The sequence below is a fragment of the Uranotaenia lowii genome, chromosome 3, assembly GCF_029784155.1.
Source record: "Uranotaenia lowii strain MFRU-FL chromosome 3, ASM2978415v1, whole genome shotgun sequence".
Taxonomy (NCBI): Eukaryota; Metazoa; Arthropoda; class Insecta; order Diptera; family Culicidae; genus Uranotaenia; species Uranotaenia lowii.
The window spans coordinates 106033010-106050204 of NC_073693.1; the positions used below are offsets into that span (position 1 = coordinate 106033010).

General features: G+C 41.8%; 2 protein-coding genes across 8 annotated transcripts in view; both read left to right on the forward strand.

Moving 5' to 3' along the window:
* LOC129754530 (neurocalcin homolog) overlaps positions 1-17195 on the forward strand; it is a 424186-nt gene that overhangs the window by 298667 nt on the left and 108324 nt on the right. The window lies entirely within an intron of this gene.
* LOC129754532 (neuronal calcium sensor 2) overlaps positions 1-17195 on the forward strand; it is a 364232-nt gene that overhangs the window by 288726 nt on the left and 58311 nt on the right. The gene's annotated exons all lie outside the window — the stretch shown is intronic.

The following is a 17195-nucleotide window of genomic DNA, read 5'->3' on the forward strand; positions in this document are numbered from 1 at the left end:
TTAGCTCAAATCGAAAACTCTCAAGAATTCCAAAGTTCAATTTGCTCTAAGCCGTGAAACTTGCCACAAAAGCTGCAGCAGAAGCAGAAACCACAATCGAAGTCGATTTTGCTGTTCCGAAAATCCTGCTCGAACCTGAAGAAGAAAACCTGCCTCACAGAATCCACTCTAGTGATGGAATCTTTCTAACTGGCATCAGCCTCTTAGAAAGTGTGCAAGCAAACGAACGATAAGGAAATTTAATGCAATTGCGGAAAGTTTTTCCACGTATTATCCACGACGAACGTTCCTTCACAAACACACGTTTGCAAGATGAGCGAAGAGGGAAACTCTTCCAGGAAGCAGCTACACCACCTCTCGTTTATTGGATGTTAAAATTTTAAACGCTGCTTTTCGAGGAGGGCTTTCTAAGTTAAATGCTGAAAGCTGCTGCTGCAGTAATTGTGAAATAATTGATTGCGTTACTTTCGAGCAGTGTTTTAACGGGATAGCTAAGATTGGACCGTTGGATGTCGATTTGTTAAAGGATTCCAATTAGAACTTACACTTTTGGCGAAATTTGTGGGCTACTTTGAGATCCCAAGAGATCAATTAGTAATGAGAAAACTTTGAAAACAATTACAAAAGAAATGGGGATAACTAGATTCTTCTTAAAAAAGTTACTAAGTCGCGAATGTCATAATTCGCCATTCGGCAAAACAACTAGGTATAATCGAAACAATAAAAAAATAACATAAAGTGATAAGACGAGCTTTGTACTAAAGAAATTCAACTTATGACCATTCCATCGTGACGTGATATCGCCTTTCCTGACTTTTTTGAATTTTTCATTCATTCTAGAAGTTTACTTGAAAATTTAAAAATAAAATAATTGCAAACGATCGCAAATTAAATATTCTTAAAAAGGAACATAATTTGGTTATTAAAACAATTTTTTTTGTGTTGTGATCGATTATTTTTGTGACGTGAATTCACGCTAGAATTGACCATTTTAAATTTTAGTACATAACACTTTAATTTCCTGTTCTCTCTGTGGAAATAGGATGTCAGTATCTTCGAATAAGTTGTAGAAAAAACAATTACCCACAATTTGATGTGCATAGCTTCCCGATTGAACAACAACGAACAAACTTATGTCTCTTTAAAGTTGTAACGCGAATTCACTCAGACTACACTAGACTAGACTACAGACTCACTAGACTGAATTCACGTCAAGAAATTTCCAGTTAATCTGAACCATTCTTCAGAGTAAGGTTGCCAGAGTTTTTTCAGCACATATCCGGGCCGGACAATCCGGGCTATTTACTATAAAAAAAAACCTGGCAAAATTCGGGCATACCACTTTTAAATCCAGGCAATATCTGGGCAAATTTTGTCAGAACCCAGAAATTACTCAACAAAAATCAAGATAAAAGAATTGAAAAAAAAAATAATTTTTTCATAAAAATTCAAAAATAAACTTGAAATCGAGTTTTAGTCTTCGAAAAATCCTTTCATGATTCTTTTTGCAAAATCCGCTCAAACATATTTGTTTTGGTGGCTAAATAAAAAAAAATTACAACACAATTTAATCTTTTTTTTATTTATTTGCCAAATAAAGCGAAAAAATGCGGGAATTTTTCAAATAAATCCGGGTAACCAGGCCGGGCCGGGCTGTTCTAAAATTTTGTATGAAATATCCGGGCAAACCTGGATATAATCGGGCAATCTGGTAACCTTACTTTAGAGCTTCTAAATTTTATAAATGCTTTTAAAAATGTTGTTTGGTTATTCTGACTTGTACAATCATAAATTTTCAGTATTTTTTTCCTAATTTTTCCTAGTTTATCTTGCACTTGAATAGTAACATGTTGAGGAATCATTTGTTAAAATTATTACTGTTTCTCACGATCTTTTCTTTTGAAGATTCACCAAATAGAAAAATTCTTCGAATTTTAATTTCCATAATTTATTTTTTTTTTATTGAAAATTACAAACTAATTAAAAATTCAACTAAATTATGTTCAATTTGTAGAAATCCGACTATCTGGAGGGTCAAACCTTCCAGAGCTTTCAGAGCATATTTCCCCTTATAAAATTTTACAAAATATCAAATTTTGTGACGCGAATTCACTTTTTCGCGCTGCTGTTACTCAGCTTGATTCCAACCGATTTATATTAAATTTTGTGTACCAGAATCTTTTCATCGTTTACGAAGAAGATCTCTATTTTTGTTAGAAATTGTCAGTTTTCCCGTAAAATTAAAAAGTTTCCTTTTTTTGTGACGTGAATTCACTCATTTACGACTGTTTTTGTTCTCTTTTTAAAACAACCCCATTGGATTGAAACAAATGCATTTGTTTACACAATTAAGCGGTATGTTTTGGCTTCAAAACGTATTAGGCATTTTTTGACAAAAAATCTAGCCATATCTTTGAATTCATTATTTTGTTAAAGTTATTACCATTCACATTTTTTTTAAATTTTTTTCATTTACATTTTTTACAACAAACAAATTTGATTTTTAAAATTTTATTAAACATGTTACAATTTTTTCCGTTGGTTTTGTGTGATTTGAATACTAAAAATTATTGACAAGTTTGGGATTTTTTGATACGCAAACGGATAAAAATCACTTGTGAGCGGTACAAACGCGAGAAATGTGTCCTATAAATTTGGCTCAATTTTTCAGCAGTGTTGGCTGGCTTTTTAAATGTACCTGTTCAATTTTATCTTTTTCAATCGCTATTTTTCCAATGTTATATGTTTGTTGTCTTATCAAAAGCTATACGTCAAAATAGTCTCTAGTTTGTCAGACAAAAGATGACATTGATATTTGTTCTGGCCTAAGGGTCTTCGATGATAGTTTATGTTTCTCTTTCACTAATATTGAGCCAATTGCCCTGGGTCGCTCGGCTCAAGGGGGCCACGGAGGAAGAAAAAAATATAACATTACTTTAATCATACTACTTTAAGCTCTACTAATCTAGCCAAAAAAAGAATTGAAACGAGAAAATTGGAATTAAAACGTAAAATATAACAAGTAAGGGGGCCTCAGTGGAATAGTATCTCTAATAGTTTCCCTATAATATAAGTTAAGGGGCCCCTAGTACAACTTTTATCAAAACCTAGCAAAATCTGGGCATTTGATTTTGATATTTTTTTCACAAAATTCGAACAAATCAAGCAGAAGCCAGTGATTTTTTGAAAAAAAAAATCTAATACCAAACACCTCAAATTTTTATTTTTTATCGAAACTCGTCAACAACGTTCGAATCGTTTTTAAAATTATTAAAAAAAAATACAATTTTGATAAAGATAGCTAAAGAATATTTAAACCTTTTTGAGTTTTCTGTTTCAGCCAGATCATAATTGGCTTTTCTTGTCCAGTCCACTTTACTTTGAAAACCCGTTTATGTCCGAATAAATCCGGGAAATCTGGGATGCCTACAATTGTAATTTGTAATTTTATTAACTTAAACGCAGCCTGTTGGTTACAATTAACTATTAGTTAATACATCACTTTTTCTTACTTTCCTTACTTTCTAAATATAGAAAATATTTTAGGAGTTACTAGCGAATCAATCATTATTTTTTTAATATGATTTTTGTTTTCATGTTTAAAAGAATGTTGCGATTTTTGCGACAGCTAAAATAACAAGGGCTAGAATAATGATAAAGCCGAACAATCTGGAATGTATGTGGAAGTGGATATAATCTTAGGGTGTACCATTATGTCTAACCACGATCGATTTTGCTACATCCCTGCTCATTCCAGATGACATTTGAGTTCTGCTGGGTGTTGGTGGTTACAGTTTAACTTAAAACTCGTGTGTATCTGTGTCTCGTGAGCTCCACATTTCATAAATTTAGTGAAAATGAGAAGCATTTCCCCGGAAAAGAACAAAAATAGAGGGTGATACGGTCAAAATTTGGTCAATATCAACTTGACGTATTTCTTTCAATATTGCATTTAAAAAAACCTGAACACCCCTCATTTTGAAGGTGTGTGAGTGTGCGGAATGTTGCTCCTATTTGGATTTTGGAATTCACTCTTCAGTTGTCAAAATGCCGTCCAAGGAAGAAGAGCAGCGTATCAAAATTTTGCTCGCGCATCGCGAAAATCCGAGCTACTCGCACGCAAAGCTGGCAAAATCGCTAAAAGTTGCCAAATCAACCGTTACAAATGTAATTAAAGTGTTTGGGGAACGTTTGTCGACAGCCAGGAAGTGTAGATCGGAGAGAAATCGAAAACCGGGAGCCGCTGAGACGACAAAGAGAGTTGCCGTTAGTTTCAAGCGAAACCCTATACTCTCTCTCCGAGATGCCGCAAATATGCTGGGTGTATCGTCTACAACCGTGCATCGAGCCAAAAAACGAGCCGGACTATAGACTTTCAAGAAGGTAGTGACTCCAAATCGCGATGATAAACAAAATACGAAGACCAAACCGCGATCCCGGAGGCTGTACACGACGATGCTGACGAAGTTTGACTGCGTAGTAATGGACGACGAATCCTACGTCAAAGCCGACTACAAGCAGCTTCCGGGACAGGAGTTTTATACGGCAAAAGTAAGGGGAAAGATAGCAGATATTTTCAAGCACATGAAACAGTCAAAGTTCGAGAAGAAATATCTGGTTTGGCAAGCCATCTGTACCTGTGGCTTGAAAAGCAGCATTTTCATAGCTTCCGGGACTGTCAACCAAGAAATTTACGTGAAAGAGTGTTTACGGTAAAACGGCCATGGAGTGGTACGCCGCCAACAACGTGCAGGTGGTTCCCAAGGACAAGAACCCTCCCAACACGCCAGAGCTCCGCCCAATTGAGAAATACTGGGCTATTGTCAAGCGGAACCTAAAGAAGACAAAAAAAAACTGCTAAGGACGAGCAGCAGTTCAAGGCAAATTGGCTTTCTGCGGCGAAGAAGGTGGACAAGGTGGCTGTACAAAATCTGATGGCAGGGTTAAGCGTAAGGCCCGGCAATTCGGATTTGGAAAAGCGGAAGCCTAACTGAATATTTTTCCTGAATTTTATACAAATTAAACTTGAAAAATAAATTTAATTTGATTTTTTAAATAAACGATTTTACCGATTTACACGCGTTTTCCCTTGACCAAATTTTGACCGTATCACCCCTTATCGTGCACAAATGGTGTACTATCCTCAACGTTTCACTAAGTCAATCGACAAAAATGAATTGGAGCGGTTTGAAATTCGTTTCGGAAGTATTGAGAGGAAAGCAGCTTCGTGGACAAGAAATATCTGGGTGTAAATCGGTTCCGGTGGACAAAACTTTGGACCGGAAAGTCTTGCGTGCTAAAGCTAATAATAAAACTACCTTATTTAAATTATATGATTAACTGTTACGGGGAAAATTGGTCAGATTGCAAACTTCTTCTTAAGGATTTCTTTTTTGAATAATTGAATCTCTACGATAAATATTAATGTCAAGTTAAAAACTGCAACTTCTTGATAAATTTCTCTTGCGTGCATACATATTTATATTTTTCAAGCATTAACTTTCAATTTTCAATCAGGTCTTGCTAAGGACTTTGGAATCGCTTGAATATTTTTAATTGTTATTGGGTTTTGAACGAAGTGAGAATCATTTTACAACAAAAATCAGTATCGTCAAGATTCATAAATTTCAATATTATTTTCGCAGTTTATATCCAACAACATTGCTTTATACCCATTTAAATTGAATCGATTTTAAAGCTTTACGACGACGACCGATGATCTTACGAACAAACGTGTCGCGCTCCATCAACGGTTTCGCATAGATGCGTCCGCGCTCCATTGAAAACCCATCCAGAAAGCAATTAAACTCCCGCGCGTTTATGGCTTGGCGGTATAGTAGCTGTAACATACCCATAAGTGCTGTTTCGCCAGCATAAAATTGTCATTCGTTTCGGTTTCAAAGTGTATGCTCTTCTTACAGCTCAGAGCGCTAAGAACGGGTGTTTTTTTATGGTGTTGGATCAATTTATTTTATTTTATTCACATTTTTTCAATTTTTTTTCTTGTCTTTGCTGAAACCTCCTTCAACATCTGTGACGAAATGGCGAACATCTTCTAGGTATCTGCCGCTCTACGGATGCTCCTCGCGAGGAAGAACGCGAACGATTGATTGACGTTTACGAGACAAATTTCCACTATAGTGGGTAGAGATGCGGTGTTCATTTTTCTTTTCCTTGGCGGACTCATGAAAAATTGGTTCCGAAAACTTAATTTTCATTGTCGAATGGGGAGCGATCGATCATTGTGGTTTAGCGTCCAGAAACGTCTAAACGTCTGAAATGTCATTTTGGAAATTGTTGATTTTGAAGACGATCTTAAATTGAAAAATAGACAGGTTCTGATTTTGTAATATTTGGAGCTCAAGTTATTTAAATATTGAGGTTTCAACGGCAGATCTTGATACTCAGATATGAATATTGATTAGAGCGCACCCGCATATTCGGAATCAATTCAAACGGCCAAATGCTCATATTTTAGCCTCTAATGGTCGACCATACCGATTCGCAATGATAAACGAGGAAAATCAACATTCATATCATCACGCTTTTCCGCGCCGAGTTCGAAAGTGATAATAAAATCCGAAACGGACGTTCATCGAATCATTCATATTTCCGCCCCCGCACCGAACAACTACCTTTGGCATAAGAAAAAAAAAAGGAAAAGATGCAAATCCACCGAGGGAACCATTCCGATCCGGATCGGGACCAACTCCGGTGTGGAATGGAATTATATTTTATAACTTTATTATTGTCTTGTGTATACGCTTCTTTGCCGCAGTAGGTTTTTCTCAATCCAGCTGGCGAGAATAGAAATAAATAGCTTATGTTTTCACGGACAGCAAGCAGGCAAGATGCTGCGGGCGGATCTAGATTAACCTTTTTTCCCCGTTCACGTTTTCTTGATGCTCCGAATCGTTGGCTGGTGCCATGGATGATAGTATATGATCTCTCGGTATCTTCAATTCATATTACAGCAGCATCCGGGTGGCGTGTTTAACTCATATTTTTATCAGGACCTGGAAACATTTTTCTTGCCTTTTGGAAGAACGGGGAAAAATGTTGAAGAAAACTTTTAAGCGATGTGTTGAAGAATTTGTAAATATGTAGTACGTAATAGAAATGATGTCTAAAGTTCCCAAAAACACAAAAAAGATCTAAAAACGTTCTACCTAATCCAACACGTTTATCACATGTCACATGGTTAGAAATCGCCAGAACAAATTAAGCCATTACTCCACATTGAACAAGCCCATCCCGAAAAAAGAAGCCTTTCCGGTTGGTTCCGGAATCCCCTTTAGACGAATCTTTTTGACCGCCAGCCATTGAGGGAGGCAACAACTCAAAATGGAGCGCCAACATGCCACAGAAAGTCACTCAGAGATCCCAACCCAAAACCCCAAAAATTGATTGCTATCGATTTGTGCTATCGATGGCTGTATGGATGTGTAGGGGGTTGACCCAACAACCTGAATGCCGAAAGGCCGTTCCGTTTCGTCTTGGCCGTTCGTCCATTTGCCCTAGTGAACGGGAGAAAATTTCGGCTTCAGACCATCTTCTAATTGACAGCTGGAACGGATTCGCAGGGACGCTTTGGATTTGCTGGAGCAAGAGCTCTTGCACGTTTTCGAACAAGATGTTCTATCTTCAATAAATGTTCTTACTAAGGCAATGTCACACAAGCATTATTTCATCCGTTGTAAAATTATCATTTTTGGCACAATACAATTTTCTATTTAATTCCCTCTCTTGAAAAAGTCCACTCAAAGGCAATTCAGACCTTGTGGATATGAACATCCGATCAAGCTTCCAAATTACAACAGTTATATCAGTAGAACTTCTCAAGGAACCAAAAGTCTCAAAAAACAGGAACAAAAACGTCTAAATGACCTTCTATTCAGCTTTCAGCGGCCTTTTAATTCGGCTTCCAAAAATCTTAATATAAGCAAAAATTTCTCAATTGCACCTTAAGTATCAGCTCATATAACCTCCTCTTGATTATTTACTATGTCCAATACATGGTGCCGCCGTGATTCCAAGCGCCGTCCAAACTCGTCAAATTTCTGTTTGCCGAGATTTGTTCAGTTTGCTGCTCGATAGCTTGTTTACTACATTTTTTACATATACCACATCGGAATGATCACTTAAGTAATCAAATTACGTATAGAAAAAAACTTGCCTGGCTTGTGAATTGAACTCCGACCTCCGTGGTGAAAATCGAACATGCTATGACTAGGCCACGCCTAGATGTTGTTCTAGCTAAACTAAAACTCAAAGGGGTGAAACAAAATTTTATAGCCAGCAAAAACCATTATTGCAACTTTCAAGTTCATCATATGACTCACTTAAGGAAATTTAAGCCAATATGTAATTTCAAAGCCTTCATTCGAGTCGATAAAGGGTGATACGGTCAAAATTTGGTCAATATCAACTTGACGTATTTATTTCAATTTTGCATTTAAAAAACCTGAACACCCCTAATTTTGAAGGTGTGTGTGTGTGTGTGTAGAATGTTGCTCCTATTATGATTTTGGAATTCACTCTTCATTTGTCAAAATGCCGTCCAAGGAAGAAGACCAGCGTATCAAAATTTTGTTCGCGCATCGCAAAAATCCGAGCTACTCGCACGGAAAGCTGGCAAAACCGCTAAAAGTTGACAAATCAACCGTTACAAATGTAATTAAAGTGTTTGGGGAACGTTTGTCGACAGCCAGGAAGTCTAGATCGGGGAGAAATCGAAAACCGGAAGCCGCTGAGACGACAAAGAGAGTTGCCGGTAGTTTCAAGCGAAACTCTAACCTCCCTCTCCGAGATGCCGCAAATGAGCTCGGTGTATCGTCTACAACCGTGCATCGAGCCAAAAAACGAGCCGGACTATCGACTTACAAGAAGGTAGTGACTCCAAATCGCGATGATAAATAAAATACGATGGCCAAAGCGCGATCCCGGAGACTGTACACGACGATGCTGACGAAGTTTGACTGCGTGGTAATGGACGACGAAACCTACGTCAAAGCCGACTACAAGCAGCTTCCGGGACAGGAGTTTTATACGGCAAAAGGAAGGGGAAAGGTAGCAGATATTTTCAAGCACATGAAACTGTCAAAGTTCGTGAAGAAATATCTTGTTTGGCAAGCCATCTGTACTCGTTGCTTGAAAAGCAGTATTTTCATAACTTCCGGGACTGTAAACTAAGAAATTTACGTGAAAGAGTGTTTGAATAAACGTCTGCTGCCTTTCCTGAAGAAACACGGTTGTTCCGTACTGTTTTGGCCGGATTTGGCATCTTGCCATTACGGTAAAAAGGCCATGGAGTGGTACGCCGCCAACAACGTGCAGGTGGTTCCCAAGGACAAGAACCCTCCCAACACGAGTAGCAGTTCAAGGCAAACCGGCTTTCTGCAGCGAAGAAGGTGGACAAGGTGGCTGTACAAAATCTGATGGCAGGGTTAAGCGTAAGGCCCGGCAATTCGGATTTGGAAAAGCGGAAGCCTAACTGAATGTTTTTCCAGAATTTTATACTAATTAAACTTGAAAAAGAAATTTAATTTGATTTTATGAATAATCGATTTCACCGATTTTCACGCGTTTTCCCTTGACCAAATTTTGACCGTATCACCCTTTATGTGACTTTAGGTGGCTTGGGTTATAGCAATATACCAGAGTCCGGACAGAAACAACAAAACACTATAGAAGACGTACCAATCATTTTTCAATCTTGTTACTCCGGAAATACCAATTCGGCAAAAGGCCCTCAGAAAGAACAAGGTATGGTGGACATTTCACAAAATACCGAGGCCATTTTTCCGAACGGTGGAAAGCGAGTTCACAACTCGCTAGAGCTTTAAGGGCTCCAACAGCGGAATCAGGTTCATACTGAGAAAAAGTTCACCAGGCATTTCAGGCGCTCTTAACATGTTCGTCGCCATTGGACCCATATTTGGGAGACGGGTGTTTTTCCTGGGAGGCATCGTCATATTAAAAACTTGTGACGCTCTCTTACTCAAGTTAGCCGCTCAGTTTAGCCACACGTTCTTATCTTGGAGTTCCCCCTCTTTTCTTTCTCGCTCCGAGAATTTCTTCGGGCCCGGCAAGTAAAACAACCAAAATGAGCGTGGCGACGAACGTGTTAAGAGAAAGCGCTCACTTAGAAGCTGATCTAACCTATCTAACCAAAACAGAAATCACGAACTTTTTAAATGAGAGAATGGAGAGAGGCGTTCGTAATGGTAAGAATGGTAGAGAAGTTTGCTGACCTGAGTGTAAATGTGAGAAGAAACCATCGGACTCGCTCCGATGAAATGATCCTTGAACTATAGCGACAGATGACCTTAGCAAGGAGGCACCGGTGCTTGACCTCAGCGAGGAAGCTCAAAGACCTAGATGTGGTCACGATGGAGTAGAAAACGCTATTGGCATTACATCTCGATTGAGATATGGGAATATGTGGTGCGTATGGTTTAAAGTATTGTGGCGTATTTCCAAGACTGCGACTCCACGGAAATGCGACTACGTTGTATGGAGTTCAGCCTAAAATCTTTCGTCTGCATGGGAACCGATAGAAGCAGCAATCCTAGGTGCCCTGCCAACCAAAAGGCGGTGGTGACATTACTTCAAACTCAAGTTGTTTTAATATACCCGAGTAACTAACAGAGAAAGTCTTTGTTCAAGAAATAGTTTTATAGAATCAAAGAATTTGAAAATCTGCTACTATGGGCCCAAGAAAAATCTACTAGAAGCCCCAGCACACCGCGAAGAACGATCAGGCAGCAGGAAGAATCTGAGAACGGTGCGGCTAATCCTTCGGGTGAAACTACAAAGGTAAGAAATGACCTTCTGCATAGCGTCCTAGTAATATCGTTTCTTATAAATGCAAGGATGAAAGAAGTTCTCCGCCTTCCATTTTTAGGTAATGGAATAGTTAACTGTTTTGGGGATATCCTTGGATAAGAGAAGCTCTCAACACCGGCGAGCCATTTGAGTCATTGTAGGGTATCGGAACCGTTGAGAGTAACTCGAGTCTAGTCGTAACGTAAACAAAGTCTCAAAAGTGTGCCGTGGCTGTGAGAGACGGGAGTCCGGGATAAGTGACAATCCAGCAATCTATGTTTACCAGCCTTAAAATCGAGGAAATTGAACCACGTCAGAACAGTTACGGTAAAATCGACTGCATAGTGAATAGCACTGGTTTGCAGTAGGTGTGAAAGAAAAATCCACCTAAAAGGAGTAAAGTAAGGTCATTCGATGGAATACTTTAGGGTAGCTCTATGATAGAATCAAGGTCATGGGACCGGGGCGTGTAGGAGATATACGATGGTATATCGTGAGATGATCCGAAGCTTTGCGGAGTAGTTTCACCTCGCCGTGGTGCAGAGTGAAAACTTATCTGTATTACTGTAGATGTGAGCTTCAGGACCCTTAGGCTCCTGCTGAATTAGTGGTGGCAAAGGCAAGAGAGACGAGACCTGGAGCCTCGAAGAAACGAGCCCGGGATCTTAAGTTTCATCAGGATCCGGACGGAAAAGAGGACGTGGAGGAAGGCCAAGTTCCCGAAGTGCCAACTGGGTGACAGACAGTTAAGCGAAAAAGGAAAAAGGCTACGAATTTTAAACCCAACCGGGTCAAGGACAAGGGGGAGGCGTTGGTGGTAAAGGGACCGGAAGGAAAGGGATCAGGCCTTGAGCACCGCTGCTACCGTCAGAATCAAGAATCTTGACAAGATAGTCACAAAGGTAGAGGTCAAGAACGTGTTGAAGGGCTTGAGCAAGATCGAAACGGACCAGATTTCGATAAGGATGCGGGAAGGTCCTCCCAAATCCGGAACACTGGTGGCGTTCTCGAAACTTCCGGTTGCGGCAGCAAACGCAGCACTAAAGTGTGGGCGGCTAAAGTGGGGGATGGTCTATCTGCCGGATAGCCATTCTTAAGCAACCGGAAAGGTGTTTCCGTCGAGTAAGGACACAAATCGTTTACCTGCAAAGGTACCAATAGAAGTGGTCTGTGCTGGCGGTGCGTTGAAGCCGGCCATCAGGGCTGCACTTTCGCGGGGATAGAAGCAGTTCAGCTTAACCTCAACCACTGTCACTCAGCACACCAGCTGTTTCGGAAGATGGCATACGAGTAAAAGTTGGAGGTGGCGTTAGTGGCAGACCCGTATCGCAGGACCTCGGATGGCAACAATCGGATTACCGATGAAGCCAAACTGGCCGCGATATGGGTTACAGGAAGATACCCCATGCAAGAGGTGGTGTCGGCTAGAGAGGAAGGCTTCGTGATAGCCAAAGTCAACGGGATCTTCGTCTATAGTTGCTACGCCCCCCAAGCTGGTCCCGGGAGAGGCTCGGCGTCATGATGGGCAAATCGTTGAAGGTCTCACGGGTGGGTAGGAGCCCTGTTGTCATAGGCGGGGACTTCAATGCGTGGGCCGTAGAATGGGGTAGTCTCCTTACAAACCCCTGAATGTAGGCGATACAAGGACCTATCACAGAAATGGTGCGAGTCCATCATCGACGTCACTTTTTGTAGTCCGGTCTGGACGAGTGACTGGAGGGTAAGCGACGCGTTTACCGCTAGCGATCACTTTGCGATTAATTATCATGTGGGCACAAGTACGCGGACAGGTAGAAGAGGTATGACCACAGGAGCACGTCTCAGGAAGACAAATTGTTAAATTGCGAGGGAAACTTGGAAAACCCGTCCGCGCAAAACCTGACAAGGGCGTCACTCGCACGCGCATGTGACGCTGTGATGACGAGAAGGGCCTAGCGGAAAGACACTCGGCAACCCGTCTAGAGCAGAGAGCGAGGTCTCCGTCAGCGAGAGCGGAGCGAAGAGTGCCCTACGCAATTGCGAGATCGGCCCTCTGCATGGCAATCAAGCCGAGCAAAAAGGCACAATTCAGGTAACTCTGTGAGGACGCCAATGAAAAACCCCTGGGCGACGCTTACAGTTTTTTTTTTTAGTTGGTAACCACAGGTGGTAAATCCCGGTTTACGGATTGTATTCCAAGGCACGGCGAACCACCGCGTTCCCAGTTTGCTACTCTGAGTCCATGGGTACAATGGGAAGACTCATGATATACTCCGTGTATACCCCCTACTCCCTCAACTCCACCTGGGGCCGCAGACCTGGTTCCCACCTCGAACTGTTTAGTACACTATGCTTCAATAGTGGGAGGTCTATTCGCGCTAATGCGCTCCAAGGCAATACTCATTAACGGGACCACTTTCAGCAAAACCTCTCATCCTTACGACTCGACGCCTGAACTCTCCTCTAACGACTTGAGAACCGACATCTCCTCGCAATGACTCGAGATTCCCACACAAACCTCTCCTCTTCGCGACTTGAGACCTGATCTCTCCTCTAACGACTTGAGATCCGTCCCCTCCTCGCATCGACTCGAGGTTTACCTCTCCTCTGCACGGTTCAAGGCCCGATCTCTCCTCTAACGACTTGAAATCTGACTTCTCCTCGTAATGACTCGAGGTGACCACTTGTACCCCTCCTCTTGTTGGTAAGGGGCCTGATCCCTCCTCTTACGACTCGGGACCCGACCTCTTATCATAAAGACTCGGGGTTGACCACACAAACCTCTCCGCCTGAAGGTTTGAGGCCTGACCTCTCCTCTAACGACTCGAAGCCCGACCTCTTATCTTCAGGGTTGGAAGTTTGCCACCTTGCCCGTCGTGTGCCAGATCGAGAACAGCTTACAGGATTGTCATGGCCAAGACGCGGAGCGGAGGTGCGCCACAAGAATCGTGTCCGAACAAACTGCGAGAGATCGTCAACGAGTTGTTCCCACAACACGGGGAAGTTACATGGCCGAGGTTCCCATATGACTAGAATAATACTGAAGGGGAGCAGATTTCGCTGGAGGAACTACGGGACATTGCCAAGTCCCTCCAGCTGATGGCATCCCAGACGTAGCAGGGAAGGCCGCGCTCATGGAACACTCTGAAATGTTCCGGTCATCACTGCAACAATATGTGGATGAAAGGGTCTTCCCAGACGTGTGGGAGCGGGAGCGTTTGGTGCTCCTGCCAAAACCGGAAAAGCCACCAGATGACCCATCAGCCTAATATGTCTCCTGGAAACTGCTGGATATGTGCTAAAGAAGGTGGTCCAGCCAGATACAGTTGTACATCGAGGGCGCGAACGGCCTATCCGATAAACAGTTTGGTTTTCGGAAAGGTCACAGCACGGTGGATGCCATTCAACTAGTCATCGAAGCGGCAGACGAAACCAGGCTCAAGAAGAGGAGAGAAGACTGGTTTTGCGCAGTGGTCACCCTGTCCACAAGGATCGATACTTGGCCCGGTTTTTTGGAACATTGTTTACGACGAACTACTGAGACTGCGTCTCTCCACTGGAATGAGGGATTCGCCGACGACCTGGTTCTCTTGGCATCGGGTCCATCAACCGGGGAGGTCCTTGCTTCAGTAGCGATCGAGAAGGTGGAAAGTTGGATGGGCTCACCACAAGACCAAGATGGTGCTGATCACAAACCTGATTTCAGAACAATTAGGGACAAATCCAAGCGTGCGATCAAGAACATTGAGGATCGACGATCGGCTGAGTTTTACGACCCCCGTCGACTACGCTGGCAAAAAAGCGGTAATGGCGACAGCAGCCCTCTCGGTGGCCATGTCGAACAACTCGGCGATCCGCTGTAGCAGAAGTCGTAAGTAGAAGTCTGAGCGGATTACTCTCGGATAGAGTGACTTCACGTCGGCGGATATCACTCGAGTCGGAGTAGGATGACGTATCGCCGGGAATCATCCGAGTAGTTGAGTAAAGCCCCGGATGTGTGCTGTAGCAGGCACATGTCCAGGATAAGCTGCTCTCGACCGGGACACGGACGGGCAAAGAGGAGAGGGCCTCGAGCCAAACTTAGCGGAGCCAAGATCTTGAGTCGTTAGAGGAGAGGTCATTGGTCTCTAGCGGTGTTCTCGAACAGGATTTACCACCTGGGTGATCAACTAATAAATAATAAGTAAATAAAAGTCAGGTTGCCGACCCACCTGCGTACCGGGTGTGGCACAAACGTGGTGTAATTGGGTGTCTTGGTACCAGTTCCAGAGTAAAAGGGCTTTCAAGATAAGAGAAAAGGCGAGGTATAGTCTCGTCTCTAATCGGGTCAATAGGGTGGAGTGAAAATGAGCCTTAAGTCACGAAAAGATGCTCTTCGTCAACGTTTCGAATTTTGACAAGAGGCCGAAACATAAGGGTAAAAACACGATATGCTGTGTGTTGATGTAGTATCAGAGGGTGAAAACAAGAGGCACATCAGGCATACGAAGCCCAAGGTGGTTCTAGTGGAACAAACCCACTCACGGCACCAAAAACATCCGGCTGGTATAGTTTGAAATCAAACTTCCGTCTTGTCAAAAAAACCCCCTAAAATTTCAAATAATTTTTTATGAGAAATTTGGTAAGTAAGCAAGACAAACTGTAGAACTTTCAAGCCTCACCCGAAAATTCGATAGAAATTCGTTTTCGAAATCAGTGATTAAAAAAAAAATGAAGGATTCACAAGATCAACAGTTTGGAGAAATTATAAAATTTCCCAACTAAAAAGCAATGTGCCACCTGTACGGTCAACGTGCGAACCGATACCATTTCAGGGATATGAATGTTTGGTATTTTGCCAAATTTGTTGAAGCTTTATGACTTCATTTATGTATAAGGCCGCACAGTATTGGTAAATATATGACAGTAGGACAGCAACTGGACAGTGAATAGTTCCAAAAGGATCGAGAATCCGTGGTCACGTTTTCCCATAATCGTTAATGACTGGTTCCTCGATCACACACACATAAAGTCATCGATTGAGTAACAGATGGTTGTCCCCGGTATAATAATGATGATGATGTGAGTTTGTTTGGGTAAGAGTGTGTATTTTAATGTCCCCATAAACCAGTCATAACTATAATGGGTATTTTCGTGGACATTTTCCAGAAGATTGGAAATTTCACGTTTTAAATATTTAGGATTACATTTGCTCTCAACTATGTGAAATTTCCTTGAAACCACAACTTTAATATTTTTAGTGAATTTCAATCAAATTTTATTGATGATTTTGGGACTAAAAAAGGTTGTCAGGGCTAAGCTCAATTAGACGCTTGTGCCGAGATGCGTTTCAAAGCTGCCTCGCATGATGATGCCGGCAGCCTGAATCCTTGCAAATGGTTCCCGATTTCCGACCATAAAACCCCAAGTAAGCGACAAACAATAATAAAAGGAAAAAATCGAATCATGTGCCACACAACCGCAGCAGAGCGAAATGGCAGCAACAGTGGCTCCCTCAAGTGTCATTTCGAGTGTCACATAAACCGGGGGTCCGAAAAGCGGATGTTCCACTCACTTCGGAACAGAGACAGAATTGCGCAAAATGAGTGGGAAGAAGCAAACACACAGAAAACCATAACCGAGTGTGATATTTCGCAGAAGTGGTTTACCTCGAACAAAACCCATGATGATGTAGCTGTTCTGTTGATGTTGTTGTTGATTTCGTTCTTGTTTGTTGTTGTTGTTGTCAGCTTCCGTGCTTGATTCTAATAAATGTACACCTTCCTTCGGTCCGGATGCTTAGAGGTTTTGCTGCCTGCCTGTGACCGATTCTATACCTACAGCTACAATGTCGAGGAATATCCTGTGTATACACGCACTCGGGCAAATAAAATATCTTCCTGGGCCTGTTGAAGCAGGAAACATCTCCTCTCCTGGAACCAAAGGCCACCAGATCAACGGAAACAGGGGGGAAGACTAGGGAGGTCAAGGAATGAAATCCTGCCGTAACGAGGACATCTTGCTGAGCTGCCTACAGTTAGTTATGAGACGAGAATCTGTGAGAAGAGAATTCCTTGCACACACGAGGACACAGACCTTTGGCACGAAATGAAGCTTAGAAACTTTCGATGAACGTTGTCGGTGGCATTTGTTTTGGTCCTAAATAATACAAATTGATTTACCCTTTGGATTCCGAGACTGAGAAATACCATTCTTTAATTCTAGTTTTGGATGAAAAATAACAGATTGGAATGTATTGTCACCTTTGTATGGTTTTTTTTGCAAATATTACTCTTAAATAACAAGAGCTTTAGCAATTTCGAACATGTGATGGTGAAGTCACTGACCATACTGACTGGACACTCGATTTCGTTTTCTGGATAATTTTTCCAGAAAAAAAAACAAAAAAA